At 38.2% G+C, this 14,748-nt stretch overlaps 1 protein-coding gene across 6 annotated transcripts in view; it reads right to left on the reverse strand.

Moving 5' to 3' along the window:
• LOC131678572 (C2 domain-containing protein 5) overlaps positions 1 to 14,748 on the reverse strand; it is a 1,698,126-nt gene that overhangs the window by 856,018 nt on the left and 827,360 nt on the right. The gene's annotated exons all lie outside the window — the stretch shown is intronic.

Below are 14,748 nucleotides of genomic sequence, written 5' to 3' on the forward strand. Positions count from 1 at the left end.
TGGCGATTTGACGACGTTCGCCTCCCTGACAGCCGCGCGATGGCTCTTCGACGATTTTACTCTCTTGAGAAACGCATGGAGAAGGATGCAGTGTTAGCCAAAGCCCTCAACCGACAGATTGCAGATTATATTACCAAAGGATATATCAGGAAACTTTCGAGTCTGGAGCTCGCTCAATCATACGCTCGTACGTGGTACCTTCTCGTTTTTCCCGTAACAAACCCAAACAAGCCTGGGAAACTGAGAATCGTATGGGATGCAGCGGCCACAGCCTACGGCCAATCTCTTAATTCCGGACTACTGAAGGGTCCTGATCAGCTTTGTTCTCTATTCTCCATACTTCTTCAGTTCAGGGAGCACCGAGTTGGACTGACAGGAGACATCCGTGAAATGTTTCACCAGGTGGATATCCTAGAAGAAGACCAGCAGTGCCAACGGTTCTACTGGAGAGACGAGAACGGAGAAATCGCAACATACGTTATGCGTGTGATGACATTCGGTGCCTGCTGTTCTCCGAGCTGTGCTCAATATGTTAAAAATGCCAACGCCGAGCGCTACGCACAACTTCACCCGGTAGCAGCGGAAGTCATAACGAAAAGGCACTACGTGGATGACATGCTGGTGAGCGTAGAAACAGAAGAGGAAGCAATCGGTTTGGCACAGGAAGTGAAGTTCGTACACTCAAAAGGCGGGTTCGAAATTCGTAACTGGATTAGCAACTCTGGTCGTGTATTGGCAGCCCTGAAGGAAGAAACCATCGACGAGAAAAATCTGGATCTGTCATCCGAGATGGCCACCGAGAAGGTGCTAGGGATGTGGTGGTGTACGTCGTCGGACGCCTTCACCTACAAGGTCGGCTGGAGCCGGCATGATCGAGCGCTGCTAGAAGGCCAACGGTATCCTACTAAAAGGGAAATACTCCGGGTGCTCATGACGATCTTCGATCCACTTGGACTGATTGCTAACTTCCTGATGTTCCTGAAGATTTTACTGCAAGAAGTTTGGCGATCTGGCGTTCAGTGGGATGACCCGATCAGCGAATCTTCATTCGAGAAGTGGAAGCTACCAAATGGACTGGTCAGCCGGATATGAGTCCCGACAGTAGATGGTTTAAAGGACCAGATTTTCTTTGGCGTCCGGAGGCGGAGTGGCCACAATCGCCGGCCAAAAGCGGTTCCACAATCGCAGAGCTTCGCCCCAATCTTCTATTACACTACACGGTCCCTGAAGCAGTAATCGATGTGAATAAGTTCTCCAGCTGGAAGCGACTCGTCAATATCGTCGGATATGTATGCCGCCTTCCAGCCAACTGCAAACTGCAACTCCAAGGGAAGCCGATCGTTTCGGGTCCACCAACAACAGAAGAGCTCAAGAAGGCAGAGAGCTACCTTCATCGCCACGCGCAACTGGAAGCGTACCAAGGAGAAGTGACTCTATTGCGTAGGGCACAGGAATTCCCGGAAGAACCACGCAAGCAAATTCCAAAGAACAGCGAACTGTACCAGCTAACGCCCGTACTCGATCAACGGGGCGTCATCAGGATGAAGGGTAGAACACGGTTCTGCGACTACGTAACAGAAGACGCAAAGAATCCTATTGTTTTACCTCGCGACCACCACCTAACCACCTTGATCATAGCATACTACCACCAAAAATACCACCACCAGAACCATGAAACCACCATAAATGAAATCCGACAGAAATATAAGATTTCGCGACTACGAATTTGCTACGCTAAAGTCAGAAGGCAATGTCAACGTTGTAAAACTGATAACTCAGTTCCACGTCCTCCAATCATGGCCGATCTTCCGCCAGCACGGCTCGCGGCATTCTCACGTCCATTCACGCACGTTGGGATCGACTACTTCGGGCCAATGGAGGTCGTCGTCGGTAGAAGAGTGGAAAAACGATGGGGAATGCTCGCAACCTGTTTAACCATTCGTGCGATACACATTGAGCTGGTACACTCACTTAGCACGGACTCATGCATCATGGCTCTACGCAGCTTTATCGCCCGTCGCGGTTCGCCCAGGATGATATACAGCGACCGTGGGACAAACTTTGTCGGCGCAAGTCGAGAACTACGGAATGCCGAGTCCGCTATCAACCAACAGGCGATAATGGCAGAGTTCGTCAGCTCCGAAACTAAATGGTTGTTCAACCCTCCGGCTTCGCCGCACATGGGCGGCAGTTGGGAAAGCCTGATCCGCACTGTTAAAAAAAATCTGGCCGCTATCTGCCCGACGAAGAAACCGACCGATGAAGTACTCCGGAGCCTTCTGACTGAGATTGAGAACGTAGTGAACTCTCGGCCATTGACCCACGTTCCGATCGATGATGAATCGGACCCCGCTCTAACTCCGAACCATTTCCTGCTCGGTTCCTCGAATGGAACGAAGCCACTCACTGTAAACGACGACAGCGGCATCGGGTTGCATCAAGGCTGGCGTGCATCGCAAGCGCTAGCCAATCAATTTTGGAGGCGCTGGATAATAGACTACCTGCCAGAGATCACCCGAAGGACGAAGTGGTTCATCCATACGAAACCCGTGGGTGTAGGAGACGTCGTTGTCATCGTCGATCCGAAACTGCCGAGAAACTGTTGGCCGAAGGGAAAGATCATCGAGACCTGCAATTCCAGAGACGGTGAGATACGGTCAGCCACTGTACGGACGGCGAATGGCGTGTACGAGCGGCCTGTAGCCAAGCTTGCTGTGCTGGATGTTCAGCGCGACGGAAAGTAAGCCAACCACATGATGGCGTACTGGGGGGCAGTGTTATCGGACCCAACTGGTCCGCGCGCACCTCATCTGCTGCTACCTTGGTCCGCAAGCATCGAACCGTAGGAAATAAACCCACTGGGGTCATGGCAGGTATAGACACCTGTCAAGTGTCACTTCAGCAGGTATGAGAGACAGCTGTCAAGTGTCACTTCGGTGAGTAGAAAAAAAACCTCATATACGAACCTGTAAGATACGATAAAACGTGTGTGCCCAAACCGACTTTATCCCGCTAATTAGAGCATTAAGAAAAGAACGGCTTAATCTGCATTTCATCTACTAAAGTGCGCAACGTGAGTAGATCTATTATTGAATTCTCCGGTATATTTATAAAAACTTCAACCGCAGCATCTGATTCCGTTTTGCCGGTTTCGCCCAAACCTGTTTCCCAGCAACATAACCTGGAAACCATTTTTGAGTTGGATATCTGGAAGCCATCCTGCGAACGGGATACCGCTAAAACCTACCTTAAAGTGAGATACTAACCATACATTGCTGTTTATACTTACCCAGAGTGTCAATCCGATACGAAGAACAGGTTGAACGACTAAACGAAAATTATAATCTCCCTATCAGTACGTCGGTCGTTTTATTATCGGAGATTTATAATATCGGAATAACCCTTTCATGCACGTTGACCGAAATTGTCAACAGGACCCATTCCGATAATTTATCAAAAGTCCTCATGATGTTTAGAACAACAGGATATCAATGTACGGATCAGATAATTGTTATTGTAATGTTGAATTAAATCAGTCAGCATCAATAAATTTTCAACTTCAATCCATTTTTTGTGGGGGGGGGGGGGAGTTGCATGGTGTTAAACCCCAAAACCTTCTCTTGGCTACGCCGTTGCTTGGAGTTATTTATTTCGCTTTCATTTTCCTATATATTTCAAATCGATCCGATGGTTATAAGTTAGAAAAATTGCAGTCAGAAGGTTCGTACAAATGAACATTTTTGCACTGATAAGTTATCAAGTTCCTTCCAGACAACTTGGAAGTGTTCGGTGATTATTTCTAGCGGTTGTGGATAGTAAAATGAAATACAAAATTCGTTTTATCGAAATAATGTTTGGCTTATTTCAATGGATTATTACTATATTGAACCATAAATAGGCGACAAAGAATAATCCACAAACAACAAGCCATAACTTTTAAAGTATTCAAAATAGATATTTGAAGTCTTCAGTAAAGTTATTCGCAAAAGTAAGAGCTACAAATTTGCTGAAGGCATCATTTCGATATAGTCACTTCCAAGAAAATTTGTGAAAATATCTCACTCATAGGGGGATTAATTAGCAAAAGCACAATACCAAAAGAAAGGGCATATTGTCTCCATTAAATTCACCGAAGATACTATTGACCTAAATTAAGTCGTTTTGGCGTTAAAAATAGATTACATGTTTTTGGTCATATTTCTGGCAATGGGAAATGATAAAAATCTTGTCCGCATTTAATGTTAAATATCTCTTTTGATAATAGTCCAATTTCAACAATCTATAGCTTGTTCGAAAGGTATTCGTTAAAGCTGTCTAAAAACAGATAAATTGTCAATCTATATTGTCAATTTCGGCAGATAATCCAAAAAAACTGCGAAAAACGCCATTTTTACGCATTCAAACATTCATATCTTGGAAACTAAACATCAGAATCAAAAACAAATTAATAGCGTTCATACTGTTTTTTAGTTCTTTCATTTAAAATTGGTTTGGATAAGATCGGTTCAGCCATTGCTGAGAAACACGAATGAGAATTTGTCCGTTACATACACACACACAGACACACACACACACACACACACAGACATTGTCCCAAATCGTCGAGCTGAGTCGATTGGTATAAAAGACTCGGCCCTCCGGGCCTCGGAAAAAATCTTGAAAGTTTGAGCGAATTCTATACATTTCTTTTATAAGAAATGTAAAATGTCTTATCACACTGTTAGGTGGATTAAAAGCGTTTTACATTTCTTATAAAAGAAATGTATAGAATTCGCTCAAACTTTCAAGATTTTTTCCGAGGCCCGGAGGGCCGAGTCTTATATACCAATCGACTCAGCTCGACGATTTGGGACAATGTCTGTGTGTGTGTCTGTATGTGTGTATGTAACGGACAAATTCTCATTCGTGTTTCTCAGCAATGGCTGAACCGATCTTATCCAAACCAATTTTAAATGAAAGAACTAAAAAACAGTATGAACGCTATTAATTTGTTTTTGATTCTGATGTTTAGTTTCCAAGATATGAATGTTTGAATGCGAAAAAATGACGTTTTTCGCAGTTTTTTTGAATTATCTGCCGAAATTGACAACAAAGATTAACAATTTATAAGCTTTAGATTGCTTTAACGAATACCTTTCGAACAAGCTATAGATTGTTGAAATCGGACTATTAACAAAAGAGATATTTAACATTAAATGCGGACGAAAGATTTTTATCATTTCCCATTGCCAGAAATATGACCAAAAACCTATTTTAATCCACCTAGCGGTGCAATTGTGCCTTTCTCAATCATGAATCACGAGAATGTGTGCGTTGTTTATATTCATTAAAAGAGTTCGAGTTCTAAAATTTTGAAAAAAACAGCCACGGTAATATTGAACTGAAAAAAGGTGCGAAATCGGCAAAGTCCCAAAAAGTCGATTTTTACAAAAAAAATTTTTTTCGAGATAACATAAAATCTCGACGTTTCATGCATTTTAAAGATGTTTGGCATCAAAAATACGAATTCGATTTCTGAAATTTCATGGGGTCCCCCCTTTGAAAAAAAAATTTGAGTTCTGGCTTATATGGGAATTTCATATGTGACCGGACGATTTAGTCTATATTTCCGGTCCCATATAAGCGATCCGTACGAAATTTTATAAACATCTGTGGGGATATTATAGCTATCATTTGGAACTAAGTTTGTGAAAATCGGCCCAACCATTTCAGGGAAACTGATGTGAGTTCGTAAATTTTGAAAGATGGCCGCTTTTCCCGGGCACTTCCGGAACCGTCTATGGTGGTCAATGTAGTCAACGAAAGTTTGGTTGGCCGTCGGTGACCTAGAACAGCAAATTTAAGTTGTTTGAGAGACATTTTAGCGAAATTTTTACCTTTTTTGCTTTCATCGGAGTGTCGGTTTGAATCACAATTTGCTATGTGATCGCACGCCACAACCTGTAACTCCGGAATCGGAAGTCGGATCGGGATGAAATTAAATAGCCATTTACGGGGACGCAATACCTTTGATTTGAGGCCAAGTTTAGTCGAATCGGTCTAGCCATCTCCGAGAAACCGATGTGACTGTTATTCTGAATTTAGATACTTCCGCCGGGGCTTCCGGAACCGAGGATGGTGGCCAATGTGGCCAAATAGACTTTGAATGGATGTTAGTGACCTAATACTACAAATCGAAGCAGTTGTGGTCATATTTTGGAAAATTTTTCACCTTTATACATTCATTGCAGAATTTATTAAAATCGACATTTTCTGCGTGTTCGTACTTATCACCCTGTAATTCCGGAACCAGAAGTCGGATCCATTAGAAATTCAATAGCAGCCTATGGGAACGTTGCACCTTTCATTTGAGACTAAGTTTGTCAAAATCGGTTCAGCCATCTCTGAGAAAAATGAGTGACATTTTTGGTCACATACACACACACATACACACACACATACACATACACATACATACATACACACATACATACACATACAGACATTTGCCGAACTCGACGAACTGAATCGAATGGTATATGTCACTCGGCCCTCCGGGCCTCCGTTAAAAAGTCGGTTTTCAGAGCAATTGCAATACCTTTCTATTGAGAAAGGCAAAACATGTAATCTATTATTAACGCCAAAACGGCTTATTTTAGGTCAATAGTATCTTCGGAGAATATAATGGAGGCAATATGCCCTTTCTTTTGTATTGTGCTTTTGCTGATTAATCACCCTATGAGTGAGATATTTTCACAAATTTTCTTGGAAGTGATTATATCGAAATGATGCCTTCAGCAAATTTGTAGCTCTTACTTTTGCGAATAACTTTACTGAAGACTTCAAATATCTATTTTGAATACTTTAAAAGTTATGGCTTGTTGTTTGTGGATTACTCTTTGTCGCATAGTTATTGCTCAATATAGTAATAATCCATTGAAATAAGCCAAACATTATTTCGATAAAACAAATTTTGTATTTCATTTTTGTATCTACAACCGCTAGAAATAATCACCGAACACTTCCAAGTTGTCTGGAAGGAACTTGATAACTTATCAGTGCAAAAATGTTCATTTGTGCGAACCTTCTGACTGCAGTTTTTCTAACTTATAACCATCGGATCGATCTGAAACATATCGGAAAATGAGAAGCGAAATGAATAACTCCAAGCAACGGCGTAGCCAAGAGAAGGTTTTGGGGTATAACACCATACAACCCCCCCCCCCCCTACACCCAAAAAAAATATTGAATTGAAGTTGAAAATTTATTGATGCAGACTGATTTAATTCAATATTACAATAACAATTATCTGATCCGTAGTTTGATAACCTGTTGTTTTAAACATCATGAGGACTTTTGATAAATTGTCGGAATGGGGTCCTCCTGATATGTAACTGATCTATTGGTCTTGATTTCACAGTTGTCTAATAGCATCAATATCAAATTCCTGCCTGAAAACATTCCAATAGAAAATTCCAGAGTTCTGTAATCAATCATAATCCTCAGATTTATTTTCAAATTGTGCTCGTTTTTGTAGAGATGTACTGTAATAAGAGTCTTTATTTAATAGGAAGCGAAGTTAAAATTGATTTAATGTCTATGAAACATAGAACTGCTCACCAAAAAAAATGCATAACTTTCAACATTTGCTAAAAATGTTTTTGTCTTTCTCATTCACTCTAAAATTCGTCAATTTAATCCCGACCCGGAGGGCCGAGTGTCATATGCCAATCGACTGAGTTCGTCGAGATCGGAAAATGTCTGTGTATGTATGTGTGTATGTGGAAAAAAACATGTGACCTCTGTTTCTCAGAGATGGCTGGACCGATTTGCACAAAGTTATTCTCAAATGAAAGGTACAACCTTCCCATCGGCTGCTATTGAATTTTTTATTGATTGGTCTTCCGGTTCCGGGGTTACGAGTTGAAGAGTGCAATCACGCAGCAAATTCTCATATAAACTGAAATGAAAAAATTTCAAAATCAAATTTGTATTTTTGATGCCAAATGACTTTAAAATGCATGAAACATTGAGATGTTTGACAAAAATTGACTTTTTTAGACTTTGGTACATTTTTGCCTTTCTCATATAGAAAGGCAATCACTCTAAAAATCTTCAATTATACCGGCCTGAGGGGGGTATGCAGTGAGACAAATGCTACTTTAAAATTAAAACTATTTTAAAATTTCTTAACAAATTGAAAAATTTCGGCAGTACCTGGACCTCCCGGATCTTTCTTCATGATCTGCCGCTGGTTTCAAGCGATGTTTCAGTATCACATAGTATTTCAAGATCGTGGCTGTCGATCCATTGTATGTATGTGCAAATCGTACTGAACATGTAATATTCATTTCCACCATTGTATTGAACATAACCAGCCATGGAATCGTAGTCTGGACAAATGAGACAAGCACAATTGCACCACTAGGTGGATTAAAAGAGGTTTTTATTTTGGGAATGCGTCGAGTTGAGACAAAAACGTAATATGATTAATAACGAGGATAACACTTTCCGAATGTAGAGAGAAATTTATGAAAAATGACGATTTCCATTCGACTCTAGCAGTTCCTGATCGATTTTGATGAGCATTTAATTTTTGTTATATGACCAATTATATGTATAGGTCAAATGTTTAAAAACAGTAATTTAAGGTCAAGATAGCATCATTTTGAAACCGCCAATTTCGGAATTTTAGTATCTTCGATGAGTTTTACAAACGTTAAACAGCGCATCATTTGATAAAATAATTTTGACGGTATATCGTCCAAGAAGTATTTATGGTGAATTTTCTCAGGTTAATATTCATGACTACAATAAAGTCTCAACAAATTCGCTAAAGACACTAACTCTGTTACTATTTTCTGAAAAAATAATTCTGCATAATTTTAAAACTTCAAAAATTACGGTTTCGGAATTATGCCGTTTGGACAGTATGATCGATTTTCATCAAACCCCCACCGAACCGAATTTCAGGCTACGCCGCTTTCTTCAAGTAAGTAGAAACAAAGTCGTTCTACACCCGTTCACAAGTAACTTCTTCGAATGCTGAATATCTATTATAATACATTGAAACCCCGATTTTATCAGCCAAATATGAACATATGTTTGATGGGCTCTAGCAGACGAACAAGACTGAATTCGAGTAAATCCTTTCTTGAGCATGTTTTCCTTATCATGAAGATGGAAATATGCAAAAATAAAAAGTTCATCATAATCAGAAATAGTTACTACAGACTACATCAAGGGACAGGAAGATTATTTTAACAGCTTCAGTTTATTATAAAGAAAAAAAATGCCCGATTTAGTCAATGTTCCCATTTTGTCAGCCTAAAATACACCATGAGATAAAAATGATAAAAATGGGTCTTCGTTGTACGTATTATTCACTGTGTTTCACATTGATAGATACATTTCATTTTTGGGGTTTTTTTTTATTGCATCGAACTACAACAATTTTTAGGTAGCTTTCAATGGGTTATTTTATAGACTTCTTCCAAAATTTGGCGAACCTATTCCAATTCGTATACCAATTAATTGGTATACTTGAGGGTTTATATGTTGCAGATAGAGAAAATACTGAAATTTTCTGCTTTTTTCCTACACAATATTACGAAAGCTTATTAAACAATTTTTCCTAATAAGTTTGTAAAAATTATAAGCTATTTGAAATTTTTTATAGTTTAATTTTTTATTTAACCGTGATTTTTAATAAATAGTGACCATCGCTTCACAACGTAGTCTATTTTTCATGGCTTGTGGTGAGCACGATCTCTCGAATTGCTGAACTGAAAATTATGGAATAGAAATTAATTTTTAGTATTCTTTACAGATTTAACTCGCCGCGCAGATAGCTCTGAATTAGACCCGCTGGTGCCCTAAGACGATTTCGCTGGATTTTCAGAGCACTGTGCACCCAGTGCATTAACGCAAGTGACGGAAGGTTATCGAAAAGTTTCGTGAAAATGAAAATTCCAGTAATGATGATGATTTTCCCAAACGGTTCGTTTTCAAGAGGTTTTTAATTGTTCTTTGACATTAGGATTAGCGATAATAATTCAAATCAAGGATATTACTGGGAAAAAAACGATGATACTTACAAATGTAAACATATGGCTTTTTTCATACATGCGAATGAGGGCTTTGAAACGCAACAAATTAACCTAAAAATTTTGATTCTACGATATTGCTTTCTTAAACTACAGCAAAAAATACAACGGGCGAAACTGTATTTTTGTTTGTTTATTTAAAGTTTCGCCCTCCACGCTCCATTCAAATAAACAGAGCGATACTTTTTTTGCTAGCAGTTTAGAGGCGAAACTGTTATTTTCGTATTTTTTTAGGATTATCAAGCTGATATCAGCTGTAAATAGTAACAATGATCGCTATTGAAAAAACACGGACGAAATCGGTGGTGTAGAACGGTAGTTATTGTAAAAAACCGTAAGGGCGATACTTCAATGCTGATAGGCGGGACCGAAAAAGTAAACAATCGCCAAAGGGGCGATACTATCATTTTGTCATTTTCAATAGCAAAAACAAATTTTAATTTAATAATTTCAAATACTTTATGAAGTTTTATGTTTCGATCACTGAATCATGCAATCTAGGATGTAAAAACACAATAGTTCTTAAATAGGAAATAAAACCAAGTCTGGAAATATTCACTGTTGATTTTCTTTTAATGGTATCACTGCTAGTATCGCCCTTTTCAAGAAAAAGCGTTGATTTCTTAGTTCTCAGTCGCGTAGGAAATTTGAGTAAAGTATTTTTCAATTTGTTAAGAAATTTTGAAGCGATTCAAAAAACATTTCGATTTTTTTGGCTCAGTACAATATATAACCCCTTTAGGAAAATTCAGTTTTCCCACCACAATTTAGATATTTTATTAACAGAGCATTAACAATAATTCGTTGGTATGTCTATTTTATGGGCCATTTTTTCGCTTTCCCATTGATTTGGTTTGAGATTTCTAGCACTGATGTTGTCCTGTGCTGATTTGAGCGATTCTCTGAGTCCTGCCACTATCCCATGTAGTATGTGTTATCAAAAACATCGCGAAGCATCAAGTTCTAAACGTTCTCAAACGATATAATATCCGAAGAGAGTGATAAGAGTTATAAGGAATGTCTCATCACACTGTTAGGTGGATTAAAAGCGTTTTTTTTGAAAACCGATCCGTTCAAGTACACCACAATGCATTTTTCTTCAATAATATTTTTACTTTTTTGATTTCTGTTGAGCGGTTCGGCTTGGAGAGCGTTTACTGCAAACCTCTGCCAAAAAACACGCTTCGGGGGATAGGCCATAACTCCACCAACCTTGAATATTTTTACATTTCTTATAAAAGAAATGTATAGAATTCGCTCAAACTTTCAAGATTTTTTCCGAGGCCCGGAGGGCCGAGTCTTATATACCAATCGACTCAGCTCGACGATTTGGGACAATGTCTGTGTGTGTGTGTGTGTGTGTGTGTGTGTGTGTGTGTGTGTGTAACGGACAAATTCTCATTCGTGTTTCTCAGCAATGGCTGAACCGATCTTATCCAAAGCAATTTTAAATGAAAGAACTAAAAAACAGTATGAACGCTATTAGTTTGTTTTTGATTCTGATGTTTAGTTTCCAAGATATGAATGTTTGAATGCGTAAAAATGGCGTTTTTCGCAGTTTTTTTAAATTATCTGCCGAAATTGACAACAAAGATTAACAATTTATATGTTTTTGGATTCCTTTAACGAATACCTTTCGAACAAGCTATAGATTGTTGAAATCGGACTATTATCAAAAGAGATATTAAACATTAAATGCGGACGAAAGATTTTTATCATTTCCCATTGCCAGAAATATAACCAAAAACATGTAATCTATTATTAACGCCAAAACGGCTTATTTTAGGTCAATAATATCTTCGGAGAATATAATGGAGCCAATATGACCTTTCTTTTGGTATTGTGCTTTTGCTGATTAATCACCCTATGAGTGAGATATTTTCACAAATTTTCTTGGAAGTGATTATATCGAAATGACGTCTTCAGCAAATTTGTAGCTCTTACTTTTGCGAATAACTTTACTGAAGACTTCAAATATCTATTTTGAATACTTTATAAGTTATGGCTTGTTGTTTGTGGATTACTCTTTGTCGCCTATTTATTGTTCAATATAGTAATAATCCATTGAAATAAGCCAAACAGTATTTCGATAAAACGAATTTTGTATTTCATTTTTGTATCTACAACCGCTAGAAATAATCACCGAACACTTCCAAGTTGTCTGGAAGGAACTTGATAACTTATCAGTGCAAAAATGTTCATTTGTGCGAACCTTCTGACTGCAATTTTTCTAACTTATAACCATCGGATCGATCTGAAACATATCGGAAAATGAGAAACGAAATATATAACTCCAAGTAACGGCGCGGCGTAGCCAAGAGAAGGTTTTGGGGTTGACCACCATTCAACCACCACACCAAAAAAAAATATTGAATTGAAGTTGAAAATTTATTGATGCAGACTGATTTAATTCAATATTACAATAACAATTATCTGATCCGTAGTTTGATAACCTGTTGTTTTAAACATCATGAGGACTTTTGATAAATTGTCGGAATGGGGTCCTCCTGATATGAAACTGATCTATTGGTCTTGATTTCACAGTTGTCTAATAGCATCAATATCAAATTCCTGCCTGAAAGCATTCCAATAGAAAATTCCAGAGTTCTGTAGTCAATCATAATCCTCACATTTATTTTCAAATTGAGCTCGTTTTTGTAGAGATGTACTGCAATCAGGGTCTTTATTTAATAGGAAGCGAAGTTAAAATTGATTTAATGTGTATGAAACATAGAACTGCTCACCAAAAAAATGCATAACTTTCAACATTTGCTAAAAATGTTTTTGTCTTTCTCATTCACTCTAAAATTCGTCAATCTAATCCCGACCCGGAGGGCCGTGTCATATGCCAATCGACTGAGTTCGTCGAGATCGGAAAATGTTTGTGTGTGTATGTGGAAAAAAATGTGACCTCTGTTTCTCAGAGATGGCTGGACCGATTTGCACAAAGTTAGTCTCAAATGAAAGGTACAACCTTCCCATCGGCTGCTATTGAATTTTTTATTGATTGGACTTCCGGTTCCGGGGTTACGAGTTGAAGAGTGCAATCACGCAGCAAATTCCCATATAAACTGAAATGAAAAATTTTCAAAATCAAATTTGTATTTTTGATGCCAAATGACTTTAAAATGCATGAAACATTGAGAAAATTGACTTTTTTAGACTTTGGTACATTTTTGCCTTTCTCATATAGAAAGGTTATGCAATCACTCTAAAAATCTTCAATTATACCGGCCCGAGGGGGGTATGCAGTGAGGGGTTGCTACTTTAAAATTAAAACTGGTTTAAAATTTCTTAACAAGTTGAAAAATTTCGGCAGGGCCTGGACCTCCCGGATCTTTCTCCATGATCTGCCGCTGGTTTCAAGCGATGTTTCAGTATCACATAGTATCTCAAGATCGTGGCTGTCGATCCGTTGTATATATGTGCAAATCGTACTGAACATGTAATATTCATTTCCACCATTGTATTGAACATAACCAGCCATGGAATCGTAGTCTGGACAAATGAGACAAGCACAATTGCACCACTAGGTGGATTAAAACAGGTTTTTATTTTGGGAATGCGTTGAGTTGAGACGAAAACGTAATATGATTAATAACGAGGATAACACTTTCCGAATGTAGAGAGAAATTTATGAAAAATGACGATTTCCATTCGGCTCTAGCAGTTCCTGATCGATTTTGATGAGCATTTGATTTTTGTTATATGACCAATTATATGTATAGGTCAAATGTTTAAAAACAGTAACTTAAGGTCAAGATAGCATCATTTTGAAACCACCAATTTCGGAGGTTTAGTTTCTTCGATGAGTTTTACAAACGTTAAACAGCGCATCATTTGATAAAATAATTTTGACAGTATATCGTCCAAGAAGTATTTGTGGTGAATTTTCTCAGGTTAATATTCATGACTACAATAAAGTCTTAAAAATTTCGCTAAAGACACGAGCTCTGTCACTATTTTCTGAAAAAATAATTCTGCATAATTTTAAAACTTCAAAAATTACGGTTTCGGAATTATGCCGTTTGGACAGTATGATCGATTTTCACCAAACCGAATTTCTGGCTACGCCGCTGACTTCAAGTAAGTAGAAACAAAGTCGTTCTACAGTCGTTCACAAGAAACTTCTTCGAATGCTGAATATCTATTATAATACATTGAAACCCCGATTTTATCAGCCAAATATGAACATATGTTTGATGGGCTCTAGCAGACGAACAAGACTGAATTCGAGTAAATCCTTTCTTGAGCATGTTTTCCTTATCATGAAGATGGAAATATGCAAAAATAAAAAGTTCATCATAATCAGAAATAGTTATCAGACTACATCAAGGGACGGGAAGATTATTTTAACAGCTTCAGTTTATTGTAAAGAAAAAAATATTGCCCGATTTAGTCAATGTCCCCATTTTGTCAGCCTATAATACACCATGAAATTGATAAAAATGGGTCTTTATTGTATGTATTATTCGCTGTGTTTCACATTAATAGGTACATTTCTTTTTTGGAGATTTTTTTATTGCATCGAACTATAACAATTTTTAGGTAGCTTTCAAGGGGATATTTTATAGACTTCTTCCAAAAATTTGGCGAACCTATTCCAATTAATTGATATACTTAAGGGTTTATATGTTGCAGATAGAGAAAATACTGAAATTTT

Source organism: Topomyia yanbarensis, chromosome 2 (assembly GCF_030247195.1).
Source record: "Topomyia yanbarensis strain Yona2022 chromosome 2, ASM3024719v1, whole genome shotgun sequence".
Lineage (NCBI taxonomy): Eukaryota > Metazoa > Arthropoda > Insecta > Diptera > Culicidae > Topomyia > Topomyia yanbarensis.